Raw genomic sequence first — 24137 nt, forward strand, 5'->3', positions numbered from 1 at the left:
ATGTGAGGCAACTTGCCTCCATCACCTTCCAAGGCAGCGCATTCCCGACCGTCACTACCCTTGGGTAAAAATGTTTTTCCGCACATCCACCCTAAACATCCTGTCCCTCACATTGAACCTATGTCCTCTTTTTACTGACCCTTCAACCAAGGGGAACAGCTGCTTCCTATCCACTGTGTCGATGCCCTCATAATTTTGTACACCTCGATCAGGTCCCCCATCAGTATTCTCTGCTCTCAAGAAAACAATCCAAGCCGACCCAATCTCCCTTCAGAACTTACATGTTCCATCCCAGACAGCATCATGGTGAATTTCCTCTGCACCCCCTCCAGTGCAATCACATCCTTCCTACCTTGTGGCGACCAAAACTGCACACAGTACTCTAGCTGTGGCCCCACCAAAGTTCTATGCAACTCCAACATGACATTTTATTGCAGTCGATGCCCCGATTGTTAAAGACAAGTGCCCCATATGTTCTTTTTTCACCATCCTACAAACATACCCTTCTACCTTCAGAGATTATGGACAAACACGCCAATGTCCCTATATTCCACAGAACTTCCAAGTGCCATGCCCTTCATTGAATACTTCCTTGCCAAATTGTTCCTTCCAAAGTGTGTTACCTCACATCTTTCGGGGTTAAATTCCATCTGCCACTTATCCGCCCGTTTGACTATCCTGTCTATATCTTCTTGCAGACTAAGAAACCCAGCCTCCCTTTCACCACCCAGCCAATCTTTATGCCATCTGCAAAGTCACTCATCCTACCCCGTCATTTATATTAATGATTTGGATGAGAATTTAGAAGGCATGGTTAGTACGTTGGCAAATTACACCAAGATTGGTGGCAGAGTGGACAATGAAGAAGGTTACCTCGGATTCAGTGGGATCTTGATCAATTGAGTCAATGGGCCAATGAATGGCAGATGGAATTTGATTTAGATAAATGTAAGGTGATGTATTTTGGTGGATTAAACCACGACAAGACCTATTCAGTTCATGGTAAGACGTTGGGGTGAGTTATAAAACAAAGAGATCTCGGGGTACAGGTTCATAGCTCCTTGAAAGTGGAGTCACATGTTGACAGGGTGGTGAAGAAGACATTCGACATGCTTGGTTTCAGTGGTCAGAACATTGAACATGGGAGTTGGGACATCTTGTTGAAATTGTACAAGACATTCGTAAGGGCACGTTTGGAATACTGTGTACAGTTCTGGTCACCCTATTATAGAAGGAAGGATATTAAACTAGAAAGAGTGCAGAAAAGATTTATTAGGATGCTACCAGGATTTGATGGTTTGAGTTATAAGGAGGGGTTGGATAGACTGGAACTTTCTTTTCCCCTGGAGCACAGGAGACCTAGGGGTGATATAAAGAGGCCTATATCATAATGAGGAAATAGATAAGGTAGATAGCCAACAGCTTTTCCCCACAATAAGGGAGTCTAAAACTAGAGAACATAGGTTTACGATGAGAGGGGAGGGATACAAAAGGGTCCAGAAGGGTAATTTATTTCACACAGAGTGGTGTGTGGAACGAGTTGCCAGAGGTAGTAGAGGCGGGTACCATTTTGTCTTTTAAAAAGAATTTAGACAATTACATGGGTGAGCTGGATATAGAGGGATATGGACCAAACACGGGCAATAGGGACGAACTTAATGGCAAACATTGGGCGGCATGGACGTGTTGTGCCGAAGGGCCTTTTTCGATGCTGTGAACCTCCATGACGAGATTTATTGACACACACAGCAAATCCAAATTATTGTTCCCTGCTGCCATCTCCTGGCTGAACGCAAGTTGTGCAACAAGGTCACGATTCAATCAAACCTTCATAGATTGGAGTGAAATAACATCAACATGGTTCTGACCGATTAACATGATTTCAAAACATGATATTAATCAAATTCCATGTCCCAAGGACCTGCTTTCTGATTGGGCGACCCTGCTCACCCCGATCTATCGGAAAGTGTAAAACTCCCAGAACGGGAATGTCGGTTATATAATTCTCTAAGCTGTGATTTCTCTGCCACTTTGCTTGTGTATTCGTTCTATAAATACAGAGGGGGTGACAGAACCAGGTGGTGTTGTGGTGACTATGCGAGCATTTGACCAAGGGTCAGTTCCTGACCCAGAGTTTTGACTTATTTAATTGGCTATCTCTGGTCAGAACAGAAGGGGGTCACTCCTAAAAAAAAAATCACCAAATATTCTCATCATCCATGTGTTTCTAACATAAAATCCAGCTTCAATTTCCGTTCAGTGGAAACTTTGTTCAAATGAACTGCAAATTTAATCAGAGTTATCAGTCAGAAACAACAGCAAAAAGGTGGCTCAAACTGTCCAGAGAAACGAGACAAGCGAAGTTTAGGTTAAAAAAATGGGCCAAGGACACACCTGGTGTCTGCTGAAATCAGCAACTAAGGTAGTTTTGTAATTATAACTAACGAAAATAACAACTGCTTCCGCAGAGTGAGCGATGGTGGTATCGTGGTGAGCATAGCTGCCTTGACCCGGGTTCGATTCCCGGCCATCGCATTGGTAATGTATATTGGACATTATCGGCGCCCTCTTGTGGTTTACACGCACCATTTGACTGAAATGAAGTGGACTTTATTTTTCGGATGCAGAATTCGGGTTCAATTTGATTTTAATGAAAGGTTATTGAAAAAGAATAACAAGTCTCTGAACTAGTGAATGGGTTCTGGATCAGAGACAAAGATACAAATTAAAAGGAGACGAACAAATTTCAACTCACACGCTGTGCTCTGCGTCATTCCGGTGCCTGATAAAGGTCTGTGAATGTTGCTAAGGCGGTTACATCACAATAGCAAATAAGCAGCTGCGATGGCCGAGTGGTTAAGGCGTTGGACTTGAAATCCAATGGGGTTTCCCCGCGCAGGTTCGAACCCTGCTCGCAGCGGGTGCGATTTGAAATGCTAACTCGACTGCTTCAGGGCAGCCACTGGCTCAAAGGAGGTTTGCAAAGTTTTGGCATTTCGTATTTTGATCTCCATCGTGCATTCAGCTGCATGGCTCCGGGCTGGGTGCAGGAAGATGGGCTTGGAAAGGACACCTGGGTGTCCTTATTATTTTGTAAATTGAATTTGTGTCTTTATATGCCCTGTTGTGAATAGAACTCCCACTCACCTGATGAAGGAGCAGCAAGCTTTGTTACCAAATAAACCTGTTGGACTTTCACCTGGTGTTGTGAGATTTCTTGCTGTGTCCTTGGACTGGCATGGCAGGATAGGTTCAATGGCTTCCTTCTGTGCTGTTATTTTTCTATAATTCTTCCTATGGTTCGATGAGAAAATTCATAACATGAACATTTTCTTTTAAAAGCAGCATCAAGGCACAAAGGCAAAATACGGTCTCATGTCAGAGGAAGATTCTTATGCAATGGCATAAGAATGCACACAGAGCATAAAAATACATTTCATCAGAATACATTGAATGAATATTTCAAAATGCTGCTTCGGTGATATCACATCATGTTCATTCAAAGACATTGCAACAAGCTGGTCATTACTGGGCGTTCTGTATTCCTCGTTATAACAGTTTGGGAATGGAAGGAGCAGGTTCACATCTGCACATTGACAGGATCAAACTGTCTCAGATTGACAGCTCCCAGGACAGGCTTTCCTCTCCTCTCGCTCTGTGCTGTGGATTCTCAGGGATTAGTTGGAGTTTCCCAGCTCAGTAACTGTAAAAGCCTCGGAGGCCAGCAATGCTCACAGTATCTACTCCCCAGATTCAGGGGGCTGCAGCCAATCAGAGCTGTGCCTGATTTAACCCAGAACTGGTTGAAATGATGATATTGTTCACAAGCTGAATTCTATTTGATCAGATGAAGATACAGATTGTGTGCACTCAGTCATTAAACAACAATATCCCGCCTTCTTATAGAGTGGATGAGAGTGGGTGGAGGGAGAGACAGAGACAGAGTGAGTTAGGGTGGTGAGAAACAGATGGCCAGACAATGTCTCAGTGACAGAAATCCTTGTAAATTCCAGCTTTAGCCAGAAAGATTCTCTTGGAGAAACAGAAGCTGCAGTATGTGGAAGAGACACGTTATTAATCCCACACTCAGGAACAGTGCTGCCTTTTGACAGAAGAGATGGGGAGAGGCAAAATAAACTGAATGGTCCAGTTCAAAACTGTGTGCAGGCTCAGAGGGAGTAGATTCAGGAAGATATTTGAAAGTGAGGCAGTTTAGGACAGTCGCTTGCAAAGTGGATGAGATCTTTGGCTTCACAAATGGAAGCACTGAGTATCCATTGGATCCCGCATAATCCACAGTGTAAAAGGAGGCCATTTGCCCATTGCATCTGCACTGACTCTCTGGAAGAACATCTTTCGCCCATGGCTAACCCTCTTACTCTACACATCTTGGGCCACTAAGGGGCAATATATCATGTCTAATCCATTTATTCTGCACATCTTTAGTCTTTGGGAGGAAACTGGAGCACCTGGGGAAACCCATGCAGATACAAGGAGAATGTGCAAACTCCACACAGACAGTTAGCCATGGAGGAATTGAGCATGGGTCTCTGGCGCTGTGAAGCAGCAGCGCTAACCAGTGCCACTCTGCTGGTGTAACTTTAACAATCCAATTCCTTTCTGAATGCCTCACTTGAAGCTGCATCACCACATTGTCAGACAATGCATCCCAGAGCTGAACTACTCACTGCGGGAAAGGGTTTTCTCATTATGCTTCAATCACTAATGAAGGGTCAGTAAATTGGTCCACGGGGGTGAAAGGGTTTCATATGATGTGACCCTTCGTAAACTGGGTCTGTATTCTCTGTGATTTAGAAGCATGAGAGGCAAAACATTAAAACATACATGATTCTGAAGGGGTTTGATTTTATGGACATTGGGGGATTGCGTAAGCTGGCTCAGTGTAAGGATCAGATCATTTCGGACTGACATGAGAATAAATTTCTGCACTCATTGGGTTGTGATACTTTGACATGCTCCATTGTTGAATACACTAGTGGTGGCACAGTGGTTAGCATTGCTGCCTCAAAGCACCAGGGAACCGGGTTCAATTCCACCTTGGGTGATTGCCTGTATGATGTTTGCACATCATCCCCATGTTTGCAATTCATCCCATTCTCCAAAGTTTAGATGGATTGACCATGCTAAACTGCCTGTTAGTGTCCCAAATATATTGGTTAGGGGGATTAGCAGAATATGTGGGGTTACCGGGATAGGTTCTGGGTGGGATGCTCTGTCAGAGAGTCAGTGCAGATTCAATGGATCAAATGGCCTCCATCTACGCTGCAGGTTATGACAGTCTATGACAATTAAGGCTGAGATAGACAAATTTTGGTTTCTCAGGGAATCAAGGGAGTGAGGAGTAAAGTGGAGTTCAATCCCAAGATCTGAATCTCCATAAGCAGCTGGTATGCCCACACCTGGAGTCTGCATCCACAGTTTGGAACCCACACTTTCAAAAAGATATACAGCTGATATAAAGAGTGCAAAGCTGTGACCAGGAAAATGGAAGGCATGAGGGGAATACTTAGTGAGGCATTAAGAATTATTGGATTGCAACCTTTCAAGAGGTTGATTTATGGTTTAGTTCAAATTTATAAATTGATACATGACCTTATTACCCAAGCTTGAAAAGTTCTTTATTCGGAGTTACCATATTTTTGGTGATCGTCAGTATCAACTACAGAAATTTGATTCACATCTTAATAGTCACAGTTTGTTTTCTCCCCAATAGAACTGCTGATATTTCAAATGATTTTGTTAGGAATGCTGAAAATGTAGTGACTTTTTAGAAAACTTGTCAGAAATATAGTGTGATTTCTATCTATCTATTGTCTGATGATGTTGCTGTTCTTGTTTTAATACTGTGCCTATGTGCTTTGCACTGTATGGCAATAAAGACACATAAACCATAATTGTTTTGAATGGTTTAACATTATTGATGAGCCACATAGTAAATGTCTGCCCTTATTTCCTGTGTTCTTGTGCCTGGACAAGACACAAGCATGGATACTGAGGGGAAAAAAGGGTGGAAATTGCAGAGGCAATGGTGAAAAGTTTTCTATCCGAGCTAGTTATATGAGTGGTGCCAGAGGACTGGAGAATTGCAAATGATAAATACACTTCTTCAGAAAAGGCTGTGAGGATAAGCCAACTAAAGTCCAATCAGTTTAACCTCAGCAACGTGAAATATTCTCCAAACACTGGAGATTAAATTAGCACTCACTTGTGCTGATGTACATAAAGGAAAACACATACATAATGATTAAAGCGGAATCATATTTTACTTGCTTAAGATTTTAATGAGGGTAACAGAAAAGGTTGATGAGGGGAATGTGGTAAATGTGAACATGGACTGCCAAAAAGCATTTTATAAATAAAGGGGCACACAGCAAACTTGTGGTAACATTTGGAGCTGATAGAATAAAAGGGACAGCAGCAAAATGGATAGGAAACTGACTGAGTGACAGGAAACACAGCAGTGGGAAATGTTTTTATTTGGAATGGAGGTCGGTTAAAGTGGGATTCCAGGAGGGTTGGTGTTAGGAATCCTGCTCTTCCTGATACATATTAGAGACATCGGCAATGCTGCACAGAGCACACATTCAAAATTGTGGTAATTACACAATACGTGACAGCATTGTGAACTGTGAGGGGGTAGTGTTGAAGCTCAAAGTTACTTCGACAGCTTGTGGATTAGTGAGACAAGACCAATTTAAAGCAGAGAAGTGTGAAATGATTTATTTCAGTGGGAAGTAAAGGGAGAGACAATCTGAAAAAAATGATACAATTGTAAAGGCATGCAGGAACAAGGGACTTGTGATTAAATGTGACACTAATAATTGCTGTTTGGGTGACAGGTTGAGAGTGTGGTTACTAAAGTATTTGGGATTGTGAGCTTTATACATAGGGGCACAGTTTACAAGACCAAGCAAGTTATGGGAAAGCTGTATAAAACCCTGGTTTGGCCTCAGTTGGAGTATTGCATTATCTGCAGGACAGCACTGTTTAGAAAAGAGGGGAAGGCATAAAAAAGGTTGCAATAAATCTCTGGGCGAGGGTCCAGGGATGAAGAAGTTCAGTTACATCGGGAGATTGGAGAATTTGGGTCTTTGGTGAAGAGAAGGTTGAGAGGAGATTTGATAGAGGTATTCAGAATTGTGGAGGGAAGTGGAAGGAGCTGACAGGGAGAAGCTGTCATGTCCCAATCTTCCTCTGTCAGGAAGTGTTCCCCAAACTGAATGAACAGGGCACTGTTCCTGGTTACACTTCTCTGGCAATGCTAATTATTCCGAGTATTTGTTTTAATGTGTAATATTTAAGATAATTGTACAAACACAACAAATTGTTTAGAGTAAAGAAGAGACATTAAAAGTGAAAATTCATGTTGACATCTCTCTGCTGGGCTTTGAGTCTTTCCAGTATGGGCCACTGATCTGATTAATCCAATGATGCTTTTCCCAGTCGCCTGCGTAACATGGCTTGAATCCTGGACTTTCAGTTTTTGAACTGCACAGCAGAGCGTTTAAGAAAGTATTGGGGCTGAATGGCCTCATCTGTGCTCCAGTCCTCCTTCCGTCTGGTGAGCTGATCTGACACCCACCCCAGAGTGGAGTTGCTGCACAGATTGCCTTAAAAATGGTCTCTCAGCTGAGGGAATAACTGTGAATCTCATCACCACTTCCATCCTGACTAATTTCCTCCACTTCAAACCGTCCATCAATGCCAGAAGGAATCAGAACTGGAGTAGGAATCTCCACCAATGATTCAGTCCTATCTTTGACCACTCGAGCATCCTGCCTTGCCTCACATCTTCTCTGTTCTCCAGCAGCGATGATGTTCCAGGGTCTTGGCAACTCTGAGTGGCCTGTTCGAGGATCGCCTTGCTCCAAAGCAGCTGCCTTTTGATGTTTGTCAGCAAGTTGTTGAAACTTGGCTCCTCTTCACCTCCAACTTCAGACCAATCGGGGACTTCCATCTTCCAAGCTTCTGGGGCTGGTTGAGCAGAAACAACAATAATTGAGGATTTTGCTGTGTTGCCACATTCGAGCAGATTTCCACCTGGGGCATTTCATTAAACACCGGCTTTTTCACTTCATTAACAACTATAGGAATGGCAATGCAATGTATTGGCCCATTTATCCTCACATAGGATTTCGCACATCATGTTGAAGTTGCACAAGACATTGGGAAGGCCACACTAGGAATACCGTATGCAGTTCTGGTCACCCTATTATAGAAAGACCATTATTAAATTTGAAAGAGTCCAGAAATGATTTACTAGGATGCTACCGGGACTTGATTGTTTGAGTTATAAGGAGAGGCTGAATAGACTGGGACTTTTTCCCTGGAGTGTAGGAGGCGTGGGGTGATGTTATAGAGGTCTATAAAATAATGAGGGCCATAGATCAGCAAGATAGTCAATATCTTTTCCCAAAGATAGGAGAGTCTAAAAGTGGAGAGCATAGGTTTAAAGTGAGAGGGGAGAAACACAGAGGGTGGAGTCTGGAACGAGCTGTCAGAGATAGCAGCAGAGGTGGTTACAATTTTGCCTGGGCGGCATTGATGAGTTGGGCTGAACGGCCTGTTTCCAGCTGTAAATCTCTGTGACTGTATGACTATGACTCCAGCCCTATCCGGAAACGATGCAGGTTGTCACTATCATTGCTGTAAGTGGGAGGTGGACAATGCTCATTCACAACATCTGTATTCCGTATGAACAGCTGGCAGGTAGAACACCAAATCAATGGTAAATAATCTGTCAACATCCAGTGAAACTGGGGAACTATGTTAACGGGTCGGTATATTGACAACACAGGACTCTGTGACAATAGCTTCATCCCCAACAGGGTGATGTCACCACATCCACAATTTCCCCAGTTTGGAGATTCCAGTCAGGAAGCAAGGAGCAAAGTGTAAGACGCCAGAGAAAAGACAAGAGATCTTCATTTCCATCAAACAAATCATTCTGTCAGGAGTTCCCGAAGGACAGCCAATGAATGACTTCTTTAAGAGGTCATAGTCATAGAATTTTACAGCACAGATAGAGGCCATTCAGCCCCTCGTGTATGTACTGGCCATCAGCATCTATCTATTCTAATCCCATTTTTCAGCGCGTATTCAGACATGTACGACCTGATGAGGGAACCAAACGTAACATTTCCACATTTGCTGACAACACAAAACTGGCGGAATTGTGAGCTGAAGGAGAATGCATGGAGGCTTCAAGGTGATTCGGACAACTTGAGTGAGTGACCAAACACATGGCAGATGCAGCAATTGGGGGAATTCTCTGCTTAGCCAGTACTCGAGGTCGGAGAAGGAGTGTAATAACTTAATAACAGGGGATTGGTTGTGAGGGGTGATGGTGAGGTAGAGCTGGGTGTTATCAGCAGACATGTGAAAACTAACACTGTGCTTTAAGATAATATCACTGAGGGGTAAGGTGTAGATGAAAAATAGGAGGGAACCAAGGATATATCCTTGGGTGATTTCGGTGGTAACAGAACAGGAAGAGAAACCATTGCAGGTGATACTCTGCATATGACCAGAATGATAAGAATGGAACCGACCGAGTGCAGTCTTACCCAGCTGAACAATCCCTCCTCATCTCCTCATCCCTCTCAACCTACCCACACCTTTGACATGGTTGACTGCCCCATTATGCTCCAATACCTTCCCACTGTCAGGTCAGTGTGCACAGCAGGTGAAGATATTAATGGACCTGACATCCTGTGAAAACTAATGATGGATGAAGGGCTGGGCCTCAGTAAACGACTGGAGAGAAAGCTGGAGTTCTCAATCATCTTCATCTCGAGCGGCAGCTCCTCCCTCTCAATATGTGTGGTGAGATCAGGCCATTCTGCTCAGTCAGGAACACCCAGACTGACTGTAAGAGAGAGAGAGAGGCTATAATTAGAACCAAACAATAAGGGAGATTCACTCAAAGTAACCAAGCCCCATCCCAAAACAGAGCACAGGAAGATGCCAGTATCTAACCGTGGCCTCTGCAAAGTGAGCTGCTCTAACCTGCTGTGACACTGAGCCCAACACACAAAGCACGGGAAGATCCCAATTTCTGTGCTGATTGGTCTGACTCCAGGGAGTTTGCAGTGCCGCTATTGCCCTCTTTTTAGGGCAGTGCCGCTATTGCTGAGACGGGGGAACTGCAGCGTGACATGTTTACACAGGAAGCTGCCATTGGAAACACTAAGCTGCGGATTTATAGAATCCGACAGTGCAGGAGGAGGCCATTCTGCCCATCGAGTCTGCACCAACTACAATCCCACCCAGGTTCTACCCCCAGCACTGACCCGAGCTGGTCCCCATGAAACGAAGGAGCAGTTTAGCATGGCCAATCCACCTAACCCGCACATCTCTGGACTGTGGGAGGAAACCGGAGCACCCGGAGGAAACCCACGCTGTGAGGCAGCAGTGCTAACCACTGTGCCACCCCATTTACAGCCGGGCAGGATGAGATTCCCGCTACCAAACCCCTTCACCCATCCGGAGCCCCGCTGTGGATGGATCCGGACCCGGGGACTGAAGCCACTTGCGGTGCATTTGCTGCCGCTCCGCGCGGTGTCTGATGGGCCCGGGGTAAATCCCCGCCAACGGCCTGTGACCGACAGCTGGGAAAACCAATCGGAAATTGACGCATCGCGATTATCCAATGGCCGCTCTGCGCCCACTGAGTGACAGCTGTCTTATCCAATCAATGGGTTCCATAGTCAGAAGTTCGAGACCATGGAAAATGATGTTCCCAATTGTAACCAATCGCAGACCGCGTTGCTAACAACAACAGCCCCACAATGTGATTGACATCTTGTCTAGCCAATCGTAACGCAGTGTCCAATCGGACTGTGCCGCTCGTGCGCGACTGCCGGTCCGATGGTCGTGGGTTATCGTTGATATTTGCCCTCTTTTTAGGTCAAACCAAATAAACAAACTCGTGAGCTTCACTCCCAGCCCAGCGTCATTGCGTCATTCAATTCGATCCGGAGCTGAAACCAATGAGAAATCAAAGAGCTGGAGGCGGAAAGAATCCTTAAAGTGGAACTGCTCACACAATTATAGTTGTACAATTATAATTCGTTGATGGCAGTTAAAGCGGCAAAAGGATTGCGGAAAGTCAGAGGATGCAAAAGCTGAAACCCGCGGGAAAGGAAGGAGGAAAGAAATGAAGGGAACAGGCGACAGAAATGAACGAGAGGAAAGCAAGCTGGAAGCCAGGGGCTTTTAGAGAGGGTATTCCAGAGCTGAAACCCAGAGAGCTGAAAGTACGAATATCACTGGTGGAGTGAACCAAGTAAGAAGTCTAACAACACCAGGTTAAAGTCCAACAGTTTTATTTGGTCGCAAAAGCCACTAGCTTTCAGAGCGCTGTTCCCTCATCAGGTAAGTCAGGTAACGTGATGAAGGAGCAGCGCTCCGAAAGCTCGTGGCTTTTGCGACCAAAGAAACATGTTGGACTTTAACCTGATGTTGCGAGACTTCTTACCATGAGGGCAGAATCAGTGGAGCTCAGATATCTCAGAGGATTGTTATGCTGGAGGTGATGAAAGGGAGGAAGAGCTGAGGACATGGAGGGTTTTGGAAACACGGATAAGAATATTAAAATTGAGACATTGCTTAACCACGAGTCAGTGTTTGTCACTGAGCACAGGGTTGATGCATTAACGGTATCTGGAGTAAATTCTGATTTAATGATGAGAAATCAATTAGCAGCTTTCTGGACACTGCAGCACAATAAATCGGATCAGAAGTGGACCACTTGGCCCCTCAAGCCTGCTGCTCCATTCAATAGGATCATGTTTTAGATTCCAAACCACAGAATCTTTACAATGCCGTAACAGCCCATTTGGTCCATCACGTCTACACTGCCTTATTGAAATTGCACGCTACCTAATCCCACTCTCCCGCCTCACAGCCCCAGAGACCCGGGTTTGCTCCTGGCCTTTGCTGACTGTGCAAATTTTGCACATTCTCCCCCGTGGGTTTCCTCTGGGTGCTCTGGTTGACTCCCACGATTCAAAGATGTGCAGCTTAGGTGGATTGGCCATGTTAAATGTTCCTTTGAGTTTCCAAAGATGTATACATTTGGAACTGAATCTGTGCAATTTTGACACTTATTTTGAAATTTTCCCCCTGGTTCTTGATGAACGCTTGACTGGAACATAAAAAACTCTATCATTGAATCCCTACATTGCAAAAGGTGGCCATTCGGCCTATTGAGTCTGCACTGATTCTCTGATCTATCCACGCAACCTCACATATTTATCCTGGTAATCCTCCTAATCTAAACATACTGGGAGACATAAGGGGAAATTTAGCATGGTAAATCCACTTACCCTATCAATGGAGTGTGGGGGGAAACCAGAGCACACAGAGGAAAGCTACGTGGACATAGAGAAAATGTGAAAAATACGTACAGTCACCCAAGGCCTGAATTGAGTCCAGGTCCCTGTCATTCTGCAGCAGCAGTGCGAAAGCCACCCTTATTTCTCTTCCATAAGACCATAAGACATAGGAGCAGAATTAGGCCACTCATCCCATCGAATCTGCTCCGCCATTTTTCTCATTCCCATTCTCCTGTCTTTTCCCCATAACCCCTGATCCCCTTATTACTCAAGAATCTATCTATCTCTTTCTTAGATACACTCAACGACCTGACCTCCACAGCCTTTTGCAGCAAAGATTTCCATAGATTCGCCACTCTCTGGCTGAAGAAATTCCTCCTCATCTCTGTTTTAAAGGAACGTTCCTTTCGTCTGAGGTTGTGCTCTGGTTCTAGTTTTTCCTACAAGTGGAAACACCCTCTCTGTGTCCACTCTCTCCAGGCCCCCCAGTATCCTTTAAGTTTCAAAAGAACCCCCCTCATCCTTGTAAACTCCAACGAGTACAGACCCAGTGTCCTCAACCTTTCTTCATACAACAAGCTCTTCGTTCCATGGATCATTCTTGTGAACATCCTCTAGACCTTTTCCAAGGCCAGCACATCCTTCCTTAGATACGGTGCCCAAACTGCTCACAATACTCCACACGGTGTCTGACCAGAGCCTTTGCCAGCCTCAGAAGTACATCCGTGCTCTTGTATTCCACCCCTTTCGACATTGCATTTCCCTTCCTAACTGCCGACTGAACCTGCACGTTTACCTTAAGAGAATCCTGAACAAGGACTCCCAAGTCCCTTTGTGCTTCTGAGTTCCTAAGCATTTCAAATTTAAAAAGTAATCTGTGCCTCCATTCCTCCTTCCAAAGTGCGTAACCTCACACTTTCCCACATTGTTTTCCTTCTGCCATTTCTCTGCCCACTCTCCCAGCCTTTCCAAATCCTTCTGCAGCACACCTGCTTCCTCAATGTTACGTTTCCCTCCACAGGTCCTCACAGACTTCTTTCCGTGAGGAAAAATACCCAACTTCTCAATCGATCTTCATTACTACAAATCTTTGTCAACAGAATCATTCATGTGAATATCCTTTGCACTCCCTCCAAACTTCTTCAAGTGTGGTGCCCAGCACTGGACGCAGTGCTCCAGGTGAGGCCTATCTAGTGTATTTAAAATCTCAACATGATCTTCTTATTCATCTTTTCAACCTTCCAATAAAACATAGGGTGTCATTTGCTTCATTACCTGCTCTCTCAACATGCCCAACCACCTTTAATGACTTTTCTACTGAGAAACTGAGATCCCTTTTTTCCTGCATTTCCTTAAGTGTTTCTCCATTTATTTCTCCACACTCTCAAAATGAATCAACTCACACTTCTGTGCATTGAACATCATCTAGTTAGGTGATTGACTCACCCAGGTGCCCGACTGTGGCAAATTGGGGAATTTCACAATAACTTCATTGCAGTGTTAATGTGAGCCGTACATGTGACTAATAAACTTTACTTTAACTTTACTTTTCTTTACTTTTACTTCATCTGCCACTCGTCTGCCCAGAGGACAGCAATGGAATCATTCACTCAGAATCTACACATTGTTCTGAGCTCTAGGGTCTCTCAGAATAATTCACTCGGCCTCTCAACATGGAACAACCACCTCATTCCGGGGGGTAATCTAGTGAACCTTCTCTGTACCACCTCTAATGCAAGCTTATCTTTTCTCAAATGTAGATACCACAGCTGCACACAGCATTGCAGATGTGGTCTCCATAAACTCCTGTACAATTGTAGCAAGACACTTTTCTTCATCTCCTCCAATTCACGTGCAATAAAACCAAACATGCCATTTGCCTTTGTAATTGCTTGAATGAATAATCCAGATTGTGCTCCGAATTCTCGAGAACATTTTAAATCCGTCACATTTCAAACTCTCCTCAACTCTGAAGAAGAGTCACGGACACCGAAAGCATTAACTCTGTTTCTCCCCGATAGATGCTGCGAGACCTGCATGAGGTTTCTTGCATTTTCTGTTTTTATTTCAAATTCCGTCACTGTGCCTTACTCATCTCCTTTTAGAAACATATTTGTAATTTTTTAACTCTCCAGTGACTTAGGCCACCAACTGTCTTGTCATTTAATCAGTGTTGCACTTCTACTTGTTTAGAAACGACAAGAGAACAGTTCACACTTGATTCAGTGATGAATGATGAATGAGAAATTATGTGAGGAGTTGTGACAGAAAATGAACATCTCCGCCTTCTCCCTGTAATGCGGCAGATTACAATCTAATTCCTTTGGAACGTTTCAATTGAATCTGTATCCACCGCACTTTCTAGCAGTGCATTCCAATCTTTAAACTCTCACTGTGTGAAAAATGTTTTCCTCGTCTTCCTATTCCTTCCTTTGCTCATGATGTTCAATCTGTTCTCTCTCATTCTTCATCATTCCACAAGTGGGAACAGTTTGTCCCTATCCATTCTGTCCAGACTTCTCATGACATTTAATACCTGTAAGTGGAACCCCTGATGGAGTGGTAAGATATTTAAACCAGTAGACATTAAGGCATGGATACAACTCGCAGCATTCAGTTAAATGACTTTTAAATACGTTTATGAGCTAACACGAAGTAATGTGAGATGCAGTAATTTCATTCAAATGAGTAATTATGATTGTAAAATACATATGCGGATATTTTGAATGGATTATTATTGACTTTAAGGAAGTTACCAATTGGCAGTAAACCAATCCAGATAACCCTTTGTCAAAGGGTCATCTGGACTCGAAACACGAGCTCATTTCACTCCTTACAGATGCTGCCAGACCGGCAGAGATTTTCCAACATTTTCTCTTTTGGTTTCAGATGACAGCATCCGCAGTAATTTGGTGTTATTTTAGAGTTGTACTATTGCACCTCATTTAGAGTTGTAGGACTGAGAAACGTTACTAATGAAATGGATTCGATACTTTGGAACTGTTTCCCTTTTACTTTTCATTGTCTCTCTATAATCTTCCTACCAGAATGAATCACTTCACAATTCTCAGCTTTGAATTTCATCTGTAACTTGTCCACGCATTCCGTCAACTTGCCGATGTCCTTTTTGAAGTTTTACACCAGGCTCCTCACAGGTCACGATGCTTCCAAGTTTCACATTGTCCACAAATTCTGAAATTGTGCCCTGTGCACCATTACCTCTGTCTAATATATCCTGGTGCATGTTCACAGTATCTACACCTTGTGTGCATATCAAACTGGGTTGAGGCTTATAACAGAAAAGAGGAGCCAATGCAGATACCTGCCTGCATATTCCACGTAAATGCTGCAGAATTGTAGTCAAGTGGTTTTGTTATTATTGTTAAGAGGAAGTAACAGAGGATGGTTTCGATCCATCGGCCTCTGAGCTATGGGCCACGCACTCTTCAGCTGCGCCACTCTGCTACAGAAAGTCCATCTTCGCTTCCACCAGCCCCGCCCCCCGCCCCCCCGCCTCCGCTCCCCAGTCTCAGCCCCCTCACTCCTCCCCCACGACCCCTGTCCCCTTCTCCCTCCTCCCCTCCCCCTCCCCCTCCCCTTCCTCCCCCGTTTCCCCTCCTTCCCCTTCCCCTCCACATGCCTTCCCCTCCTCCCCCCTCGCCCTCCCCCCTCCCCCGCCCCCTCCTCTCCCCTGCTCCCTCCCCCCTTTCCCCTCCCGCTCCCCCTCCCATCTCCCCCTCCCTCCCCCCCCTCCCCCTTCCATTCTCCTCTCCCCTCTCTTTCTCCCCGTCCCCCCTCCCTCCTTCCCACTCCTCCCTCCCCCCTCTCCTCCTCCCCCTCACCCTACCCCCACCCCCGCTGCCTATCAATGTAATCCGTTAGATATTCAATTCCACACTTTTGTTTAACACCATCACCAGTGTCAGGAGGCTCAGTCTGGCTACACAATTCCACTGCATTCCACCAAGAATAAAGGGTCAGAGAAAGTCACACACAAAAGCAGCCAAAGAGGTTGTTTGTTCACGTGTAACGACAGTCACGGAATTGATCACTGATGTTTGAAAGGAGTTTTCTCTTGTAAATATGTTTATAAATATATTTCCCGCTGTGTAACTGTGCTCTCTGCTGTTCAAAGATGTTCACTGTTGTTGTGCAAAGTGTTTCACTGTTTTTCCTGCAGTGCTCTATGATATAGAGGTTTACAACATGGAAACAGCCCCATCGGCCCAACCTGTCCATGCCGCCCAGTTTTTTACCACCGAGCGATTCCCAATCGCCCGTGTTTGCCCCATACCCTCCAGACCCACCTTACCCATGTAACTGTCTCAATTGTTGTTGAGAGATGATTTCTGCTGTTGTGTAAGATGTTCCGCTGTTGTGTTTCCGGCTGTGTAAATGTTTTTTTTCTATTCTGTTAATATGGCCCCTGCTCTGAAAATGTGTTCCATGTTGTTTGAGAAGATTCTCCGTGAAGATGTTTCTGTCAGTAAATTGTTGCATGTTGTGTTAAGATGTTCCCCGTTCGTATGCTTTCTTGCATATAAAATTGATTCACTGCAGATTGAGGTTTTTTGGAGAAAAGAGAAGCCGATGTAAATACCTGTCTGCAGACTCCACGTAAAAGCCACAAGTCGTTTCATTGTCAGTGATAATAGGAATAGCAGAGGATGGTTTCGATCCATCGACCTCTGGGTTATGGGCCCAGCACGCTTCCGCTGCGCCACTCTGCTCCGGTAAAGGCCATTTCTGCTGCCTATCAATATAGTCAGGCAGATTTTCGCTCCCGTATCATTTAATACACGTTCCAGTGTCAGGACGCTCAGCCACTGCATCAAACCGAGAATAAAACAGAGAAAAACACACAATAGCAGTAAGAGAGATTGTCTGGACACGTAACGACAGGCAAAGGTGATGGGAAACCGGCAAAGCACGGAATTGGAAAATCGATCTCTATTTTTAAAGGAATTTTCTTTTGCAAGTACATATTTGTAAATATATTTCCTGCTGTGTAACTCTGCTCTCTGTTGTTGAGAGGTGCTTTCTGCTGTTGTGTAAAATGTTTCCCTGATGCTGTCAATATCTTTCCGGTTGTATAAATATGATCCATGTTGTGTACTTTTGAAAAATGTTCTGTTAATATATGCCCTGCTCTGTAAACGTGTTCCGTGTTGTGTGAAAATATTCTCCGTGAAGATGTTTTCTGTTCGGCAGAAAGATGATTAACTGGTCTCATAATGTTCCATATTGGGTTAAAATGTTACACGTTGTGTTAAGATGTTTTCTATTCTTGTATAAAACTCTGGTTAAACTGCAACTGGATAACGATCGCCCAATTTCGACTGCATTTTACCCTCTGTTAGTGAATGTGATTGGGGGATTCAGATTGTATCCAAACATGCACGTGAGTGAAATTTGTTCTGCATCTATCTGTCTCCGGTTGTAGTTGCGAGTGTTTATTTGTTTTATTCATTTCGAGAGGTGGGCATCACTGAAGAGGCCAGCATTCATTGCCAATCCCCAACTGACATTCGGAAGGTGATGGTTTGCTGCTTTCTTGAACGGCTGCAGTCCATGAGATGTCGGTACAGCCACAGTGCTGTTCGCCATACAGTCTTTCAGGATTTTGCCACTCTGACAGCGAAAGAGCCGCGATGTATTTCCAAGTCAGGATGGTGAGTGGCTTGAGGGGGAGCTTGCAGTGCTGGTGTTCCCATGTATCTATTGCCGCTGTCCTTCGAGATGGTAAGAACATAAGAACATAAGAAATTGGAGCAGGAGTAGGCCATCTAGCCCCTCGAGCCTGCCCCGCCATTCAATAAGATCATGGCTGATCTGATAGTGGTTTAGTTCCACTTATCCGCTCGCTCCCCAAAACCGTTAATTCCCTTATTGATCAGAAATCTATCTACCTGTGACTTAAACATATTGAACGAGGTAGCCTCCACTGCTTCAATGGGCAGAGAATTCCAGAGATTCACTACCCTCCGAGAGGAGAAGTTCCTCCTCAACTCTGTCCTAAACTGACTCCCCCTTACTTTGAGGCTGTGTCCTCAAGTTCTTGTTTCCTTTCTAAGTGGAAAGAATCTCTCTGCCTCTACCCTGGTAGAGGTGGTGGGCTTGTGGGTGCAGTCTAAGAAGAGTAGATGAAGAAATATTGCTCCCATTGCCTGAGGAGAGAAGGATGGCTTTTAATGTGCAGAGTATTTAGGACCTGGGATGCACTGCCTGAGAGGGTGGCAGAGGCAGCATCAAATCAGGGCTGTCAAGGGGGAATGGAATCAGCACCTGAAGTGAAAGGATTTCCATGGTTATGAGACAAGGACGGGAAAGGGATGAGCTGAGTTGTTCTTGTACAGACCAGCAGAGAGACAAAGGGCCGAATGATCTCCCTCTCTTTGCTGTATCCATTCTAAGATTCGAGGTGTATGAGTGTTGGACTCATTCTGTATCGCTCTGTCTCTGGTGCGACATATGTGTGTGATGTTCATTATGAATCTCTCTGAGAGACTTTGCAAATCTGTACACATTCTATCTGGAAGGTATATAATTGAAACAGGGCCTTTGTTCTAATTAGTACATGATTCCACACTATCCTCTACTAAAAATCTTCAACGTAACATCATCTGCTTATCTCTGAAATTCATTCTCCATCGTCTCATTCCCGAGATTTTCCTTTCGTACATCTGTGCTAGTCGACTCAACTGCTCCAGGTAATAGCAAATTCGAAGTCATACTGACTGCATTTAAAAGTACATTAATATTGATTTCTCTATGGAATGTAATGCCGATATCCAATCATTAACTCCTGTTTGATCTGTCTCTGCAACAGCGACAGTTAAGATGCATTTTTCCGCTCTACTGCAGTTCTGTGTTGCGGCCAGTGGATGTCAGCACACTCTGGTAGGCTGAAGTTCAGACATCAGAGAGGGACACAACAGACAAGAATTGTTCACATCATATTGAACCTAGGACTGCGGAATTTAGAAATACTAAATCTTTTGGCCATTTCATTTTGAAATCTACCAGTACGCTGCTTCCCTCTGTATTCGTCATTTAAATCCTGATAAATGAACAAGGCTATGCTTATAATTGAATGTATTAGTGCCGGTTGGCATTTTATTTGGAACCAAATGGCATTTGAATCATTAGCTTAGTTAGAATTTCATTCAGCAACAGTTTAATTATTAGTACAAACCTATTAAAGCATATTTTACAGAATGTTTTACCTATTTCTGATTGGGGATATTATATATAGAGAAATTTGCTTTTCTTGATATATATTACTGACCTATATCTGGGTGCTTAGGTTTCGAACTCAAAATTTGTCAGTGGTGCAAAATTTGAAAATATTATGGTTTTTAGTGAGGAGGATATTGATAATCTGCAAGAAGATATAGACAGTCTGGTGGAATGGGCAGACACGTGACAGATACAAGTTAATTAATGTAAGGAAGTGTGAAGTGATGTATTTTGGTCCGAAGATCGAGGAGAGGTGATATAAAATAAAGGATACACCTTTACCCGTCCTAATCCCCATTGCACCTTTACCATGCCAAGATTCCACAGTCTATTCACCCATCACAGAACCCATTGAATATCCAGCCTGCAGTCTACATTGCACATTCTACTTGCACATTCGTCATTCAACATTTTACACTCCCATTTTCCGATGTACCTTCACCTTGCAACATCTCCCTGCGCCGTCTCACAAGCCAGCCAACGTCGCACCTCCACTCTGTCCATTGCCCATGCTAGGCTTATCCTGCCCAGTCCGCATTGTGTTTCACTTTGCTCAGTTACAATGCCCAGGTTGCACACTGTTCCAACTTTTATATTCTCCATTAATAATGAATGAACAAATAGAACCATCCCTTGATTAAACACTGTCACCTTTTAGTGGGTGAATTTCATGAAGTGCTGTGTGTGGTTCCCTCCTTGACCTTGATGCTTCTGTACAAATGTAGTCAAAGGAAAATTATCCAAATATATCTTCAATTCTCCTGCTCATTCACAAGGAAATGAGCGGGTGATGGATACAGTTTCAATAGTAGCTTTAAAAGATAGAGAATGGATTTACAAATTTAAAATCCAAGGGAGAGATCAATGCCTGGAGTTGTTTTCAGGCTGTGGCGACGAGAATAACAATGCACATTTTAAATTTGAATTGTTCAAAATACTAGAATGGAATATCTATTTTGGATGAAAGGAAACTTTAAATTGTGCAACTGTGCTGTGCTTCAGCGGCTTGTCATATAGTCATAGCGGTTTACAGCATGAAAACAGGCCCTCGGACAACTTGTCCATGCCGCCTTTTTTTCAAAACGCCAAAGCTAGTCCCAATTGCTCGCATTTGGCCCATATCCCGCTGTACCCATCTTACCCATGTAACTCTCTAAATGCTTTTTCAAAGACAAATTTGTACCCGCCTCTACTACTGCATCTGGCAGCTTGATCCAGACACTCACCACCCTCTGTGTGAAGGAAATTGCCCCTCTGGACCCTTTTGTATCTCCCCCTCTCACCTTACAGCGATGCCCTCTCGTTTTAGATTCCCCTACCTTTGGGAAAATATATTGACTATCGAGCTGATCTATGCCCCTCATTATTTTATAGACCCCTCAGCCTTTGACAGTCCAGAGACAAAAGTGCCAGTCTATCCTGCCTCTCCTTATAACTCAAACCATCAAGTCCTGATAGCATCCTAGTAAATCTTTTTTGCACTCTTTCTAGTTTAATAATATCCTTTGTATAATAGGGTGACCAGAACTGTATACAGTATTCCAAGTGTGGCCTTACCAATGTCTTGTACAACTTCAACAAGACGTCCCAACTCCTGAATTCAATGTTCTGACCAATGAAACAAAGCATGCCGAATGCCTTCTTCACCACTCTGTCCACCTGTGACTCCACTTTCAAGGAGCTATGAACCTGTACCCCAAGGTCTCTTTTACAGGAATCTCCATTCATCCATCACCTGCTGAGCATATCCAGCATTTTCGGTTTTTGATTCTGGTTTCCAGCTTCCAGCTTTGCGTTGTGTTCTGTGCAGGTGTTTAACTGGAACAGGGAACAGATTCTGATCTGCGCTGTGACAGATAGAGTAGCATGTGCCCCCGACTATCAAGCCTGTGAGATTATATTCCGAGCTGTCCACGAGAATAAGGAAGAGAAAGAGGGAGGATCATTCTGTGATGGACAGATTTCATGTACAAAGGACAAAATGGTCTTTATTCCCACAGCTGTTTTAACAGACATAAGATGTAGCAACATGACTTGCAATCAATAAAGTCCCTCTTCACAGTCCTTGACTTTTTAACTACGAGATTGTTGAACTTTCCACATTGTCAAAAATCCATATATGGACAAGTAAAGCAAACTTCCAGCATGTGGCGTTTTGGGTAGCGCGTTAGACATCTAAATAATGGCAAGTCAGCCATTCAAAGGTTGTGGGTTTCAGTCCCACCAGAATCGGACTTGGGGTCCGATTAGTAGAAAGCAGGTTGCTGCTCCGTTCATGTGATTCAGCTTCGGCACCGACGTTTCCTGCTCTGCCATCTCTCCATGCTGCTTCTGTTTATTGGCTCCCAGGGAAACCACTGACTCAAAAATAAATCGCAAACCCCGGGGGCTTTCTTAAAGTTTGACACGACGTTCGCTGGTTGGGTTAGAAATAGTAGCATCTTTTCAATTAGATATTTCGCTTCTTTTGAAGATCACGAAGATTAAACAACACACACGTGCAACAACAACAACTTATAAATAACTACAATCAATCAATAAATATCAGTGCCCTGCAACCTGGTGGTGTTATTCTGATGTGTCTGCTGCGCTTGTCCTTCTAGGCTGTCGTGGTCGTGGGTTTGGAAGGTGCTGGCAAAGGAGTCTTGCTGTGTTGCTGCAGTGCATCTTGTAGATGGCGCAAACTGCTGCCATTGTGTGTCGGTAGTGGAGGGAGTGAAGCTTTATGCATGGGAAGCGAATGAAGTGGGATGCTTTGTCCTGGATGGTGCCAAGTGTTTGCAGTGCTGTTGAAACTGCATTCATCCAGGCAAGTTATCTCAGGAAACCAGGTGCTCCGGTTGCCTCCCACAGTCCAAAGATGAGCAGGTTGGGTGGATTTGGCCATGCTAGATTGCCCCTTGGTCACCAAGGTGTTTGTATCGGTAGATTAGCGGGGTGGATGCGTGGCTCTGCGGGAATAGGTCCTGTGTGCGATTCTCTGTCGGAGAGTCGGGACAGACTCGATGGGCAGAATGGTCTCCTTCACCATTGTCGGGATGGTGTGATTCTAAGGCGATTTGACTCTGTTCGAAATTCCCTGAGAAAACAATGGAACGCTATGTTTGTAGAACTTGGAGAATTGGATTTATTGCAAATTAAATGTTTTTTTACTGCAAGATGATGAAAGTACCTGGATCACGTCAATAAATAGTCAAGATATTTGAGGAGACTCTCGAACTATGTTTTTTTTATCGTTGTAGATTATCCACTGTGAAGGGAAAGACAACATTGACAAGCAAGAAATGGATATTGCGACGTACGAAGTTGCAAAGTTCACTGGAAAGGAATCCGAGGATCTGAATCCTGAATCTTCTGATTTACTAAATCGGCGCTTTAACCAACTAAGCCCCAGAGCCTGATACCGCTCTTCGAGGGTACAGCAGAATGCTGGAAATACATTCCAGATCTGGTGGTATTAGTGAAAAAAGAGATATTACCAGATCTGTAACGTCCCTCTGAAAATAGAGATAGTTCACATTTCAGATGCAGACCTTTCACGGGAATGACCGGTTCTCTCTCCACAGATGCTATGGGATCTCGGATGGATTCATGAAAGAAAAATAACTGAATCCCACAGTGGCCCATCGAGACTGCACCGATTTCCCTGTAAACCTTTCAAATCCGCCTTTCCCCGACACCCGCCCACCAGGGTCTCAGGGGAGGTGCTCCTTAGGAATTCACAAAAGAAAGCACATCAGAGGGAATCACACAAATCACTCAGTGAAACACTTCCACTAAACATTGAGCGGTTTAACGTGAGCTTGGTTCCACTTACTGTTTTCAGACACACACCTGGTATAAAAGTAGCCGTGTTCAGGATGTGATTCACATACAGTTTTCTGCTCTGAAGGCAGATGTGCTCCTTCTGTGGCACGAGGTGATTTTTTTAAAAGTACTTTATTCATACGGGAGATGTGTGCCGCTGGCGCGAGAAGCATTTATTGTCCAAATTAATAATCTTTGAGTCATTGGCGATGAATTCATTCTGGTGCCGCTGCAGTCCATGTGGTCTATGTGCACATCCACTCCTGTTCGGGAGGGAGTTCCAAGATTGTGAGCCAGCCAGGGGAACGGTGATACATTTCCAAGTCAGGATGAAGTGTGTCTCGGAGTGGAACTCACAGGTGGTCGTTGTTTCTCAGCATCGGCTGCCCTTGTGCTGCCAGGTGAGACATTTCTTGGGTTTGGATGCTGCTTCGCGAACGAAAAATCGCTGTCAGGAGTGGGATTTGAACCCACGCCTCCAGAAGAGACTGCGACCTGAACGCAGCGCCTTAGACCGCTCGGCCATCCTGACTACATTGGCAAAGTGCAAAATTTCTGCACAAGTCGATCTGAATTCCACCTTTATTGTCATTACATTTATAACTCGATGTATTTTTCCATTTTTGAACCCCAACCAGAGTCCTGTATCTGAGTCCCATCCTTTCCCAAGCCGCCGGGGGCTGAGGAGCTTCTCATTGCTGGATTGCGCTGTTTGCTCAAATCAACAAAGAC

The 24137-nt window shown here is 44.3% G+C and overlaps 1 protein-coding gene and 3 non-coding genes across 4 annotated transcripts in view; 1 reads left to right on the forward strand and 3 right to left on the reverse strand.

Annotated features, from left to right (window-relative positions):
• The window catches only part of LOC144482285 (uncharacterized), an 872976-nt gene that overhangs the window by 218626 nt on the left and 630213 nt on the right, over positions 1 to 24137 (reverse strand). The gene's annotated exons all lie outside the window — the stretch shown is intronic.
• trnas-uga (transfer RNA serine (anticodon UGA)) lies at positions 2839 to 2920 on the forward strand. Its single transcript has one exon. It is a non-coding gene; the product is annotated as a tRNA-Ser (tRNA).
• Positions 17018 to 17089, reverse strand: trnam-cau (transfer RNA methionine (anticodon CAU)). The gene has a single exon. It is a non-coding gene; the product is annotated as a tRNA-Met (tRNA).
• On the reverse strand, positions 23855 to 23937 carry trnal-cag (transfer RNA leucine (anticodon CAG)). Its single transcript has one exon. It is a non-coding gene; the product is annotated as a tRNA-Leu (tRNA).

The sequence above is a fragment of the Mustelus asterias genome, unplaced genomic scaffold (genome assembly GCF_964213995.1).
Source record: "Mustelus asterias unplaced genomic scaffold, sMusAst1.hap1.1 HAP1_SCAFFOLD_35, whole genome shotgun sequence".
NCBI classification, from domain to species: domain Eukaryota; kingdom Metazoa; phylum Chordata; class Chondrichthyes; order Carcharhiniformes; family Triakidae; genus Mustelus; species Mustelus asterias.